Raw genomic sequence first — 15,642 nt, forward strand, 5'->3', positions numbered from 1 at the left:
CATCTTTAAACTGTGCGTGTGCTCACCACACAGATGCAGGCCTACGGGATGCCAGAGGGGACATCTTCCTCAGTCTCTTATTCACCTTATGTTTTAAGATGCAGCCTCTCTCTGAGCTCAGAGCTCCTCATTTTGGCTAGAGTGCCTGACCAGCGAGCCCCTGGGATCTGCCTGTCTCTACCCCACAGCATGAGGTTACAGAAGCCAGTGGCCACACACACAGCTTTTACATGAGTGCCAGGGATGTGAACTCAGGTCCTCACGCTTGCTCAGCATTGACCCATTGAGCCATCACTCCAGCCTCCAATGTTAATTTTCAACACTTCGATTACATTTCAAACTTGGAATTTTTAACTCTCTGTTCAAGGATGAGGAGCTACACCCCAACTTGTATAGGACTCATGGAATAATTAATCCTATATGTTAGAGAGTAACCGGAAGATTCCTACCTGTATTTCAGCTGATTTTAAATTGATTTTAACATGGTATCATAAGGATTTCCTTTGGTCTAGTATTTGTTTATAAGTGAATATGTTCATTTTTATAAATGCAATTTCAAAAACACACTTACTAATGACTTTAAGAAATATTTTAGTTGCTAAGAATGAACTTATGCAAAACTGCAAGGTCCATGGCTGGTGGAGGATTTATTGAGTCTATCCTCACTGCCAGACAAGAAATCCATTGCGGGCAGCAGGTAGAGCCCTGAGCTGTTGGTGACTCTTGAATACTGCCCTACCCCCAGCACGGTGCCAGGCTCATGGTACAACTCAAAACTTCTCTATCCAGTGAAAAGAAGAACAAATTCCTCCAAAACTCCACAGCGGTGATTAAGAGAAAACAACAGGGAGCGTTTAATAAGAGTTCTTGTAAGGCAATCTTTATCACATTTAACAATTCACAACATTATAATTAAATGTGATTATGCACATAACTGCTATATTCTGTATTGTTCAGCAAGACGAGACTCCATAAACATCATACCTAGTGAATCAACACCCATTCAGTATAAACAAGCTAGTGCTCCTGGGTTTTATCTTAAAGGAAAGCTCCTCACCCCACCTCCTCAGCCTCCAAGTCAGAAGCTGTCTGCTTACACAGCTCAGGCTCCACTGACCTGGGAACTAGAGACACCTTGGTGATACAGACTATGGGTCTTCCAACCTGCTGCACGATGGTTTCTACGAATTCAGGTCAGAAAACTGGGTACTTTTAACAAGCACTGAAAACACTGGGAACCACTTCTTCAGGGGTTTGTCTCATGCCCCTTTAGCAAGCCTCACTCAATCCCTAGAGGGCTGGTGACCCAGCCTGGGACTCCAGAAAACAGCAGGAGCCAACAGAGTGTGTGAACCTGCCTCTCCTTGCTGCACCCGCCAGCTCAGCTCTGAGAGACTCGTTCAGGCTCTGCAATGCTCCTAACCACATGCCTCCACTTCTCCCTGTTTAAAATGTGATGCTCATTGTATTACTGGAATCAAAACAATGAGAGAAGGAATCTTTCAAGTACAGGGAGGAAGAAAGGGCAGGAAAAACAAGAACTCGCAAGGGACCCTACACAAAGAGAGATGGGCCAGCCTGTCTGCTCCTCCAGCCTTTTCTGTGCTCTCTGGGTTGGGAATGGCTATTCCCCTCTCCATCCAGACAGAGGGCATCCACACTGCATACACCCAGATTCAGGGTACCCAGGTTAGATTATTTTCCTAGAAATAAACTTTAAGATTTATTTATTTTATTCTATGTGTATGAGTGTTTTGCCGACATGTACTTATGTGCACCACATGCATGTCTGGTGTTCATGGAGGCCAGAAGAGAATATGGAATCTCCTGGAACTGGAGATACAGACACTGTGAGCTGCCATGTGGGTGCTGGGACTGAACCCTGACTCTGTGGAAAAGCAGCCAGTACTCCTAACCACTGAGCCATCTCTCCAGCCCCCAGGTTTAGAATCTTAATTCCCTCTCAGCCAGACCTGCATCCTGAAGTTATCTCTTCTCTCTTCATTCTCCCAGCAGTCAGAAGCCACAAAACAATCCTTTGAGGGTTTGGGATTAAAGATGGATGATGGCTAAGTACTGCCCAAGTCTGGCACAAGGCGGAGTCCTGAACGGTAAAGGAAGAAGGTTGTGCCCCCATAGCACAGGACACAGGATGCCTGGCAGGCTCTGACCAGAAAGCTCTCTCCCCTCAGCTGTTCCTCAGCTGGCCCATGCTGGGGCCAGAGTGCTGAGCTTCCCAGAGAGAGGAGGGAGGGACAGAGGAACAAACAGAGCAGGGCCTTTCCTGTGAGTATAGTGCTGTTCCCTCCTCCTCTCTGTCTTTCTTCAGGGCTTCCCCCATCCACCAGACACTGGCTGTGTTTCCACACATACTCACACCTTCTCTGCCCACAGGAAACACTGGCTGTGGTCTGGCTACTCGTGTTGGTGTCTGTCTGTCTTACTGCACTGCCAGGGCTGGGTACAGCACATAGGCAGATAGGGTCTTCTAGTGACTCTACCAATCCTTCTTCCTGTCCCAGATTGTCATCCTTGTTGCCCTGGGCTTTGGGCTCTGCCCTCTTCAGTGGCTGGCTCTTCCCAGCAGCCCCCTGTGAATCTGCTCTTTCTCTTCAGATCCAAACCTCTCACCCCCAGGAGTTCCAGCCCTTATGAGGCAGGATGACAAACATGAGGTGATCCTAACTAGACCCTACAGGGTCACTCAGGCTCATGGAGACTCTGGTTCTTTTCCTATAAAATAAGGGGGCCAACAATATTTTTTTAATGGAGTTGTTCCAAGATTCCCAAGCACATCTAGGCCCTCTGTGGTTAGCAAATACTGATGTGTTGCATGAATCTTAAATGGTCTTATTAATAAAAAGGAAACCTGGAGCCAGGTACTAGGGTCATCGCTGGAAGATCAGAGAAGCAGAACAAACCACAGTTTCCTCCTCACCTTGCCAATTTCTCAGCTGATCCTGTTTCCTCAGACTGGAAGCCTCTGTGTCCTCATCCAAATGGATCTCAGCTGAACTGCTTCTCGAAAGCCTAAAAGCTTAACCAGGCCAAATGCTTCTTGTTCCTGGTCCTCACGCCTTATATGACTTTCTGCTTGCTGCCATCACTTCCTGGGATTAAAGGCGTGAGTCACCATGCCTAGCTGTTTCCGGTGTGGCCTTGAACTCACAGAGATCCAGGTGGATCTTTGCCTCTGGAGTGCTAGGATTAAAGGTGTGTGGGCCACCATTTTCTGGCCTCTATATCTAGTGGCTGTTCTGTTCTCTGACCCCAGATAAGTTTATTAGGGTGTACAATATTTTGGGGAACACAATACCACCACACTGATGTCTTTCTTCCTGCTTGGCCTCTAATTAAAACTCCTCCCTGGAATATTTAACAATAGCTCTCTGGAATTAGGGTAGGACAAAAGTGGTTCCCAATGTGTTCTGTCCCCATGTGGCCACTGCAAGCCACCCATATAGTGTTAGGAACTGTGGGGTTGTGCTGTGGGATGGTCTGTATGTCAAATGTGTTGCTGATTGGTCAATGAATAAATCACTGATTGGCAGTGGCCAGGCAGGAAGTATAGGCGGGACTAACAGAGGAAAATTGAGAGAACAGGAAGCTGGGGGGGGGAGACACTGCCAGCCGCCATCAGGATAAGGAAGATGTAAAGTACCGGTAAGCCACAAGCCACGTGGCAAGGTATAGATTAATAGAAATGGATTAATTTAAGCTGTAAGAACAGTTAGCAAGAAGCCTGCCACGGCCATACAGTTTGTAACCAATATAAGTCTCTGTGTTTATTTGATCGGGTTTAAGCGGCTTGGGACTGGCAGGTGAGAGAGATTTGTCCTGACTGTGGGCCAGGCAGGAAAACTCTAGCTACAGGGTTGGAAAGGTATACACACAGCAAACCCCTGTCCCATGGGTGCCTGGCTCTGAAATGATGCCAGCCACTGTTGTCTTCTTAAGATGGGTACACAGGATCTTACACCTTGCCCCTCTGCACCAGAATCTTGCCATCATATCTCAAGAGATGTCATCTATGGCTCTACTTTTAGAGTGCAGGCAGGTCCTATGACTACTTGGGCTACAGGGACAACACAGAAGTGATTATGTGCCAACTCGAGGGTGGTTCTCATAGGCAAGGGGGTTCATTCCACCTAAATTCCTTCTGTAAGACTACACATGTGATTATCCACAATACACATAGAAATGCTATAAGAGAGCCACAGAGAAAACCAAAGAACACTGGTGGTTTGAATAAAAATAGCCCCCATAAGCCAAGAGGGAGTGGCACCATTAGCTGGTGTGACCTTGTTGGAGGAAGTGTCACTGGGGGGTGGGCTTTGAGGTTTCAGAAGCTCAAGCCAAGTCCAGTGTCACTCTCTCTTCCTGCTGTCTGTGGATCTAGATGTAGAACTCTCAACTCCTCTCCAGCATCATGTCTGCCTACATGCCACCATGCTCCCCACTATGATGATAATGGAATAAACCTCTGAACTATAAGCCAGCCCCAATTAAATGTTTTCCTTTATAAGAGTTGCTGTGGTCATAATGTCTCTTCACAGCAATAGAAACTCTAAGACAAACCTCAAGTGAAGAAGGTCTTGGAGCTGGATAATCCCACCCAGTGGAAAGCATGGACATCAAAGACTGTCCACAAATACATTCCTGAACTCATGAGAAAAATGGAATAGCCATTTTAGGCCACTATAACAGACGTCCATGGGCACCACCCATGTTCCTGTCCCTGAAAGATACCTACTGTCCCAGTTCTGAGGGTGGCTCAGTGGGTAATCCTTTGACCTCTACCACCCCAGAGCTCTTCTCTATTGAAGAGAGCCCCTAGACTCAAGGTCATGCTTCTTTCCAGGAAGCTACCTAGTCCAGCAGCTGATCAACCTGGGGCCACGTAGCAGAGACCATCACACTTCCGTAAGACTACACATGGGGACCATCACACTTCTGTGAGATTACACACAACGTACTCTACATACATGGGACCATCACATTTCTGTAAGACTACACATGAAATACTGTATACAAATGGGGACCACTGTACTTCTGTAAGACCATACATGAGACACTTGGACTGCACAGTCTGTTGCAGCTGCTTGACTCAGCCAGCTCAGCATCAACATGAAAGAAACAATAACCAACATTCGAGTGAATGCGTGTGGCTGTGTCCCAGTAAAACGTTATTAACAAAAGCAGGTGGCTATCTGAGTTTGGCTTCTGGATGGTAATTTGCCAAACCTTGGTAACTTAACTCCTGCAGCTCCATGACCACAGAGAATCAAGAATAACCCCAACCCCTAGACTGGTCCTAGAATGTACAGTGGCACTGCTTAACCACAGCTGATGGAAAGCAGGCCCCAGCTGGTCTTCTAATCACCTCTACGATTCAACCAGAACATTGCTTCAATCTCATGTTGTACATGACATGGGTCCATGTTGTGGCTTGTCTAGGAAGCCAAATGTCCCCCTGGGAAACAGAGCCATCATTGGTGCCCTGAATGCCCTGTGTTTATCATCCTTCCTCCTATTTATATGTCATCCTTCACCTCATTCCTCCTTCAGTCCTACATACATACTCATCCTTGCTCACCCCACTTACATACTCATCCTCACTTCAGCAAAGGTTTGGGCCCACGTTGCACTGTTTATGATGTACTTGTCCCTCCTATCTCAGAAGGCAGCAAGTGATTGGATATTTGTTTTCTTGTTTATTTTCCTTCTCACAAAGTCATTTCCACACACATGCTCAGAATCAGACCCTCCAAATAAGGCTAAGAAGGAAATCGGTGCAATCCTCTGTACTTGAACTTTTTGTTCCAAGTTTTATGTTTTGCTTACAAAGGAAGATTGACAGAAGGAGAGATGAGTAATCTGCAGAGCAGATTCTGAGAGAAAACTGAGCCTCCTCATTAGGTCTTTGAGTCAGACAGCTTTAAATTCCAACGCTCACACACACACACACACACACACACACACACACACACACACACACACACACACAAAATGTGTGAAATGCAAGCTCACGGGCACTTGCTGTCTCCACCGAGAGGTAGGAGCAGGAGTTCTCTCACACCAGCAAGGCCTCCTGAAAGGATTCCTTACAGCACAGTTTTAAAAGCACCGTGGGCTCCTGGGTAGGTACACGGTCAGTGGGTTGAAGGAAAATTCATTTTAAAACTTCCCCCAATTACTACTTTGCAAGATTCTAGTCTCTAAATTAAAAACAGCAGAAAGTCCCTGACTCCTGTTAGCAATTGCCCTGAATATACAAGGATTCAATTCTGGATTGGCTCTGGTCAGTCCACAGTGCAGAGGACTCTGAGCTGCAGGCTAACTACCAGACTTGGCCCTTTCAAGGTAGCTGCTAGATTCCCTGAGTTTGGGGGGCATGTCCTCATCTGGTGCTACAGACCAACTACATGTGACAGGTGAATTAGGGACAGTCAGGAACCACCTACACTCTACTGTGTATAGGCTCCAGGGAAAATGTCTGGGAGTGGCCTGCCAGGAGCCCGAATAGGCCTTGGTATCAACTGTGTCCTTGGATGTGGGTGATTGGACCCTAATTTTACTATCTATAAAATGAGGGAGTTGAGTGACTCAGTCCAGCGGTTCTCTTAACCTAATAATTAGGGACATTTTTAAATGCAATTTCCTTTTACCTGCTTGACTAGGTCCCAGAATCTGCATTTAACGTGGTCTTTAAGATGATCTTGGTGCACACGACCACACACTTAAGACAAGCACCTCTCAGTTGTCCAGCTCAACATTTTAAGATTCTATGAGCCTGTGTGCATATACACATGTGTACACATTCATGTGAGCATCCGGGCCTCCTTCTAGCCAGGAGTGTGGCAGAAAGTGGTGTGTGCTGTTCCACTTCAATCATGGCCCCTAAAGCATCCCACACAAGCCTTCACCCACTTTCTCCTGATATCCTAAACAGAATGTCTCTATGAGGACCCAAGAGATGGCTCACTGATAAAGGCATTGCCACCAAACCTGACAACCTGCATGCAATCCCTGAAACCCACATGGTGGAAGAGAACTGACTTTCAAAAGTTGTCCTCTGAACTCTCTAAGCATGCCGTGGTGTACCTGTACATACTTGCTCACACACATGTGCACACTGTACACACACACAAATAAGTAAACAAATCCGATGATTTTTGAAGATTTATTTATTTATTATGTATAGAGTGTTCTGCCTGTATGTGTCCCTGCACTCCAGAAGAGGGCACCAGGTCTTACTATAGATGGTTGTGAACCACCATGAGGTTGCTGGGAATTAAACTCAGGTCCTCTGGAAGAGCAGCCAGTGCTCTTAACCTCTGAGCCATCTCTCCAGCCCCAATAAATCTGATTTTTAAAAAGAATCCTGTCTTCTACAGTCAGGATGAAGAATAAGTGATCTAGCATTAAGATATTGGCAATGTGGAAAACTGACAATTCCCATCCATCCTTCTCACCCATGAACGAAAAGGCAGAATGAGTAAGATGAAGACATAATGCCAGAAAAGCGTCATGGTTTAGCATCGGCAGCAGGCACCACCGATGCAGGCCGGATCACATCACTGAGCTGCGAGGAGGATGTACCACACAAGCCACATCCTCACATCCCACCAGCTCCCAGAAAGCCTCACCAAGCCCTAACTGAGTTGACCACACACTCACGCCCAAAGCCAAGTAATCAAAGCCAGTTTGCTGAGGCAGACTCTCAAATAGGAGGCCACGGTTCTTAGCTACATGAGGTACTTAAAAAAAAAATCCTTATTTTCCATTTTTAACTTGAGGAAGTATGTGTAATATAACAAAACATTTATAAAACAAGCCAACAAACCCAAATCCATTTTATTTTTCTCTTTCTCTTTCAGTGAACAGGCTTTACTTTCTCTTTGCCCATTGCACAGATCACTAGGATAGTCAGCCTTGAAAATGTGCATTGAGCTCACAGACAAGTTAAAAGTTGTAAGAGACACCTTTGGAGGAGAAGCCCTTCCTAGCTCCCGGGAGATATCACACAAGACCTCCTGCATGCTGCTGAGACTGCTGCACATCACACCCTGCAGGGTGTCTCAGGTAGGTGGTTGTCACACCTACAATGGATTGGCATAAACCACAGTCCTTCCTCCCCCAGTTCAGAACACTTGCTCATTTTCTGATTCTCCACTTGCATTTTCATTTCTAAAGGGACCAGAAGAAAAGGCACATGGGAAATAGAAATGGATGTGGGAGATGGCATGAAAATATTTCAAACAGATGAAGTAAGAATTTGTTTAAAGTTCCCAGAGATGATGATGGAGCCCATCAGTTCAGCTGGGAACAGGAAAAAACTTCAAAGAGAAAAATCTACAGTTCTGCAGACAATGGCCTAATGCACCTCTCAAGATGTTCCACAGAACCAGAGGATGCCCCTGAGAAAGGAGCAACTGTCGGGAAAGGGTCCTGAGATAGGTGAGGGCTTAGGGCATTACCATGACTTGAGAGGAACCTTAAGTTTCTAGTCACAGTCTTAGGAGCTTTGGACTTGGGGTTTCCCAGGCCCCAGGGCCCCAAGTATGTCAGGTGATGTCATGAGCAAATTCAGGTGAGAAAAAGCAAAGGCAGGCAAGCTAGAAAGGAAGCCTGGGGTCCAAGTGAATGCTTAGCTGCGCATCTAGAGGGTAGAGTGTATGTTTAGTACTCAAAGCATGAGGCTGGGCCACCCCATCCATCAAACCCTAAGACTACAGATGGTCTTAGGTAGTATATTTTAAGAGAGATACAAAGTTGGAAAATATTCAGAAAATGTGACATTGGGAGTGTCGCTCAGTAGTACGGATTGGAGTTCTCCAGGCCCTGTGTCTGGTTCTCCATCACAGAAGAGGGGAGGGAAAGTGAGAGGAGAAACATGCACACAGCAGGCAATAAAGACTTCCCTCTCTTGAGAAATTTAGATGCAGAAATTCATACTGCAGTTGGCCTCAGAAAAGAGGAAATTGACGAGTGGGGTGTTAGACAAGAAGCCCATTAAGAAACACATGTCCCTCTGGGTACCACATCTTAGAGTTCAGTGGCTGTGTCACTATGGGTGGGATGCAGATGTAAAGAGAGAGACTCATGGCCCTAAGATTGCCTGCATGGGCCCTTGGTAGTATATCACTTTGGACATCTACTCACCTGCCAGGTGACCAAAGTCAAGACTCCACCCAAGTCCAACTTAGTGAACCAATAAGTCTGTTAGGCTTGTTTACAGGCGCATGGGTGACAGGAAACACTACATCACCACATACTCCCCAGCTCATCATGACAATGACATCATGGATGCTACATCTTGGAGTCTACTTTTAGTTACTCCCACTTCTTACATACACCAGCACTCCCAAGATCACTAAGGCTAGGATTAGGGTGAGGGTAAAGGCTGGACCCCCATGTGAGGGACCCCCCAAGATGGTGGTGGGTTTATGTTATACTGAGAGGAAAAATCCATATATAATACTACATGATGCCCCAGCTTGACCATGAAGACAGTCATCTCCAGGCAGAGACAGCCTCATCCATTTAGCCCAGTGACCTAAATCCATGGCCACATTCAAACACCAGCAAGAATGTTGCGGAGCAGCACTGTTGTAGGCAGTCCTGTGGAGGAGGTGAAGGAGAGGGAAAGAGCTGAGAGACAATATTCCCCTTGCACTTGGGCCATGTAGATTTCTTGAACTAAAGAAAGGCACTCATTCCAGGGAAAATGAAAAACCCCACAGCCAGAAAGCCCTGCAGCATATGCCAAGCCTCTTTTTACTTTAATGGCTTCAGCCCAAGCTTTGGAAACCCACAGAAAGAATTAGGCCAATCAAAAGTGGGGCAAACGGAAAAGCTGGGGCAGCCAGGCCCCTCCTCAGCTTGGGTAATTATAACCAGTATTAGAACAAAAGGCCAGTGGGACATAAACCAAGCTAGGAGAGCCATAGATGGAGGATGATTCCAAAACCAATTTATCTTGTCTAGCTGAAAACAAGGGAAAGCGATTACCCAGGGGTTGTGTGACTTCAGCCCCTCCTTCCTGACTGGATGTAACTCTCCATCAGGAGCTAAAATGACAGTTGCTGATTGTTGTTAATGATCTGGAAATCCAGGCCAAAAGACCACCAGCCTGTAGGAGAGCACAAGGCAGGAGGCCTTTCCCCTCGGTTTGAGAATGTGTTTTAGGAGGAAGAAAAGCTGGAGGAAGAGAAGGATTTTTGGAACTGAAATTCACTTGTGGAAATGGAGGCTTCCCATAACTTCCTTCCTGTTGCTAAGAAGCCCAGCCCCGGGGGTTAATAATGGGGATCAAGGTCAGGGCAGGGGAGGAATCAGGAACGCTGCAGAGTGGGTAGGAAGTGAAGAGAGCCTTTAGCTGACTAGTTATGCTGAAAGGAAAGAAAAGTAGCCGCCTGCATCCCTGTTCTGCTAAAAGATAAAGCTGAGAGAAGAGAGGCATACCCACCAGAGACGCTCACAGATGGAGATGAGACCTGGATGTCCCTTTCAGCAACACAATTCAGGTCCATGAAAGGAGAACTCCATCTTGAGCAAGGAGACCTTTGATCCTCTGAAAGACTCTTTCTCTCTGTCTCTGTCTCTCTCTCTCTGAACACTAATTTAACATGTGCTCCATGATGGGCAGGATTACACTACATGTCTATGGCAAATTCCACCACTCATGAGTGACACTGGCATCAGTGAGAGGCTCACAATAGCTTTCAACTTCTGTGCCCTGCAATCCCATCTACAGTCCATCCTTCCAGTGAGCTTGTCCCAACCTACACACCCAATGTGAATACAACTCCCCTTGTCCCAGTTTGGACAATCTGCCTGTGCCCATTATAGAAGACTACTTCAACCACGGCAGGTCACAGGCAAGCAGGATCTTGGTGGCAATGTCGTGGGCACTCCTTCCTCTCCTCATCCCCAATGTTCTGGCCTAGACAGTCCCCTCACTGTTGTTCCTAAGGACCAGAGTGCCTTCTGCCAGCTAGTCTCCTAGACTGACAGGCCTTAGGCCACTTTTACTAGGCACTATGCTAGCCTGCACATCTTCTAGATGTTTGATGTATGAGAGCAAACAAGTAAATTTCTAGCAATGCCTCAGAAAGCTCATAGTTGATTAAAGGAGAAAGACACACACATAGTCTAGTAAATGCATAGTCAATATACTTCTAAAGGTGATTTTTAAAAATGTGAAAGATGTCAAAGGGTAGATAGAAAACCAAAACGAAAGACAGGGGAGCCATGGGCTAGAGAGAGAAGACCAGAAGTTCACATTGGAGTGTTGAAGTTTGAGGAGATCCATTTGAGTGAAAATGTTGAAGAGATCTCTGGAGGATGCTTGCAGGGCTTCCAAGAGACCTAGTGATGTAGTCTTGGGGGACTGGAAATACTCTAGGAGGCAATAGTTAAGTGTCTTGAACTAAGTACATACTAAAGCATTGTGCAGCATATATTAAGAAGCATAAATAGAAGCCTTTTACAGGTCAAAGAGGAACAGAGGGCAGAGTAAACTCTTCTGAAGAGGGAACAGAGACCAGCAAAGAAGAATAACAAACAGATACAGGTTGCTTCCTCTCTCCATCAACACTACCTCTATTGTAACCATTCTCTGTGTGGATGGCTCTCATCCTTCTGATGTGTGTGGATGGTTTTCATCCCTTCAGAGGTGTGTAGACAGCTCTCACCCCTTCTGATGTGTATGCATGCCTCTCATCCCTTCCAATATGTGTGGATACCTCTTACCCCTTGTAGAGACCCAAAGAGGTTTCCTAGTGAGAACTTACTCAGGGTCTGAGAATCTGAGCTTGCTTTATTTAGCAGGGCTGCATAAGGGGATGATTTGACCACAGCCATGATTATCAGGTGTTTAGAAGGATCTAGATTTGGCTATGTGGTGTACTTTGATCTAGCAAGGGGGAAGTCTTTTGTCTTGCCCCTTGGCATTGTTATAAAAATCCCTTTTGAAGAGGCAGAAAGGGACTTTGGGCTTTGATCCAGGTCCTCCCAAAGCTATCTTGTGTTTCTGTCTTTCTCCTCTCCACTATCTTTCTATCTAAAAGTTTCTTACCCCTCTCTCCTCCTCATAGGAACCCTTTAAAGGTGGGAGCTGGCCTCTCACAGATGGTGCCTGAACAGGGACTTGGGTACAGAGGAAGTAAGTGAGAGTAGGGAACACTGTGGAAGCAGTTGGACATGTCTGGTTTTGTATTAAGGTTAAGGGAGTGGTATTTTATTCTTTGGGAGCAAAAACTGTGTATAGAAAAGTTAGGCTGCAGCAAGTATCTCTCTGTGCCTAGGTTTCTCTCTTTTTCTGTCTCTCTTTCTCAATCTCTAGCTACTAAATTAGGTCTAAAAATGGTAGTATAAATAAGTCATAGAAATATAGGCTAAGGTATATTAGGATAGAATAAGCTCTAGGTCTAGGGAGATAGTGAAGGTTTAATATAAAGTAATTTAGAGTAGAGTAGTTCCCCCACACACACCCAGCACCCATGGGACCTGGGCATAAAAGGCAGTGTCCAGGACTGAGCAGACACTGCAAGGCTGGCAGTCTGAGAACAAAGGGCTGTTTCAGAGACTGCCAGCTTCAGAAGCCCCCAGAGCAAGTGGCAGCAGCCAGGCAGCAGCAACTGAGACCCTCGGACACCATAGCAGCACAGGTGGCAGACACCAGAGCCAGCAGTGCAGGCAGTAGGGTTCTGCATATTTTCTGCTGTGAAAAAGCCTTGGTGAGGAGCTGAAATGGTGGCAAGAATGCAGCAGAGGCTTTGGACCCCTGTCACCAGGAGCAGGACTGGGAGATATCTGGGAGACGGCAGGCAGAGAGCCAAGCAGGGCAGCATCCCCCCAATGTGGAGCAGTGGTGGAGGTAGGGATGCAGGGGAAACTGCTGGCTGACAGAGCACCCAAGTAAGACATGCTGGAACTCGGTCCAAGCTCCCAGCAACAGAATGAGGCAGAGCCCTGCAGCTACCCTGGGAGTAGCCTTTAGCTGCTCAAGCAGGGTAGCACACAGGGGTTTCCAGGACCCAGTGTGCTGAACGCTGGTAGCCTTGTACTCACTGGGCCCTGAGTTCAACAAGCCAGCTGCCTCAGAGGAGGTGGAGGGCAGCCGAGGTGAGCGGAGTGCAGGGAAGCCTGGGAAAGTCACCAGTCAGCAGCTTGCAATGCTGGGAGCTGTAGCCCAGCTGCCCTGGAACCTCCTAGATCAGAGAAGCTGTGGGCCTGGGACCCAGGAGGGAAGGGACCAAGAATGTATTTGCTAAGGCTGCATGAGGTTAGTGCCCACCAGCCTGCTCATGGTAAGTGATGGCAGCCAGCCCCTGGAGGGGACTCAGTGGACTAACATCAAGTCTCCCAGGCCTCGAGGGGACCATACTAGGACTCCCAGACTGCACATCTCCACATCCTCCTCCTCCTCAGAGCCAAGCAGTGGTGGCAAGAGCCATGTGGGAGACTGATGAGCCAGGTCCTGATCTTAGGCTGTCAGTGGAACTTTAAGACTGTTATTAGAACTGACTTTTTTGAGCTTTTGCAAACCTCAGAAATGAAGCAGTTTTGAGTTCACCTACAATTTTAACTGTGGCGACTCACAATTCATGTACCCTCTGTCCTGTTGGAAGAAAATATAAATAGTTCTGTTAAGAGATATCTTTTGAATATTTGCTAAAGTTTGTAAAGTGTCAAAAGTCCTATAGCGTTTGCTTTTGAATGTAAGTTTGTAAGAATTGTAAATATGTGTAGTAAAATTCATGCTAGTTATAATATGCATAGTAATAATCATACCAGAATTATGTTAATCTATTGATATTGATGAACCATGGTTTGGTGAAACTAAGGGAGTCTATGGATTTATTTGATGTGTTTGCATCAATAGTTTATTGATTTAAAAAGGGGCTTTGTGTAGCTAAGGCTGTTATAGACATCTTAGACCCATCCAAAAAAAAGACATTCCATCTTGGTCATCCTCTACTCCTTCACTGGGGGTGTGGCAGCCATAAGGATTACTGTGGTTGTTCCAACTACTTGCAAACTCTTAGTAGGGACCTGAGTCAGAGCTGAGTTAGCTCTGTACTTCCCCCCGTCAGAGGCTGGTAATCAAGAATGGGTAACATTCTTCTTGCTAACTGCCAACCTAAGGCAGAGTATGCTTGATGGAAAGTGTATCTCCATGATGGGTGAGGCTAATTAAGAAAGAAGGATGACCTAAGTCAGACACGGTCTATCTGAGGGGTCTGAGGGGCCCTTTAATATATTAAGAAGGGAGAGCTGTAGAGACTTACAGAGGTTTCCTAGTGAGAACTTACTCAGGGTCTGAGAATCCGAGCTTGCTTTATCCAGAAGGGCTGCATAAGGAGATGATTTGACCACAGGTGTGATTATCAGTTGTTTGGAAGGGTGTGCACTTGGCCATGTGGTGTGCTTTGATCTAGCAAGGGGGAAGTCTTTTGCCCTGCCCCTTGGCATTGCTATAAAAATCCCTTTTGAAGAGGCAGAAGGGGTTGTTGGGTATTGATCCAAGCCCTCCCACAGCTGTCTTGTGTTTCTATCTTTGTTCTCATCAGCTAGGTTTCTCTTTCTACTGAATATTTCTTATCCCTCTCTCCTCATCCTAAGAACCCTAGAAAAGGTGGGAAAGTTAGGAACTGGACTCCCACAGTCTCCCACAACCCCTTCCAATGACATGGAAATCTGAGGGGTAGAGAAGGCTGATAGTCCGACTTTCCAGTAGGTTTCTGGCAACCAGAAGCTACATCAGCCAAAAAGCTCTGACCTCTCTACTCTCCCCTCCATGTCTCCATCACCCCATTCCAAACAACAATGTTCTTAATGAAGCAGAAAATTGAGAAAACAAAAGGGAGATTTCCAAAAAGTGTACTTTTTATTTTTTATTTTTATTTATTCATTTATTCATTCATTCATTCATTCATTTATTTATTTATTTATTTATTTATTTATTTATTTATAGCAATTTCTGATGGACCCAGGGCTTTTGAAAGGAGGGTCCAGGGCTAAAATGTGCTCTATTCATTCAAGGACAACTAACCATTCTTCAGTAGAAGGATTTCATTGGCAGACAGGGTACTGGGAATTGTGGGTTGTCATCCTTCACCTCAGTATCATGAATCAAGTGAGATCAGAAAATCCAGAGAACTTCTTTACAACTACTCTCCAGATTTTCCTTCCTTCCCCAGTTAGTTGGCCTTTCCCAGGCACCTGTGCCCCTCGCCACCACCACCCAAGGGTGAGGAAAACCCCTTGCCATTAGTGGCTGTAGCACACTGTTTGCTGACACTTGTTGACAACACTTGGTTAAGAGCCTCACAATTGTTTGTGTGCTGCCTGCTTCCTCATTGAGTCAAACCCTAATGCTCAAGAATAAGGGATACACCACTCTCTAGGAAAGTTGTTTGCAAATATTTTCACAACACTCACATAAGTAAATCATCAACTCATAATAAAAGACATCCTGGTTGGTCAGCTCACAGTTTTGAAGTCAAAAATGGCATTTTCATCCCTCTAAGCTGTCTATACTCTATTGGACCTGGCATATACTTGTAAGGCCAAGAACAGTCCTGAGTAGTATGGCAGATAAAGTAGGACATAAGTCTTCAAGAGAACTTCTTA

The 15,642-nt window shown here is 46.0% G+C and overlaps 1 protein-coding gene across 1 annotated transcript in view; it reads right to left on the reverse strand.

Annotated features, from left to right (window-relative positions):
• Dapk1 (death associated protein kinase 1) overlaps nt 1-15,642 on the reverse strand; it is a 162,433-nt gene that overhangs the window by 47,631 nt on the left and 99,160 nt on the right. The gene's annotated exons all lie outside the window — the stretch shown is intronic.

The sequence above is a fragment of the Peromyscus californicus genome, unplaced genomic scaffold, assembly GCF_007827085.1.
Source record: "Peromyscus californicus insignis strain IS unplaced genomic scaffold, ASM782708v3 Scaffold_8__1_contigs__length_139910024, whole genome shotgun sequence".
Classification (NCBI taxonomy): Eukaryota; Metazoa; Chordata; class Mammalia; order Rodentia; family Cricetidae; genus Peromyscus; species Peromyscus californicus.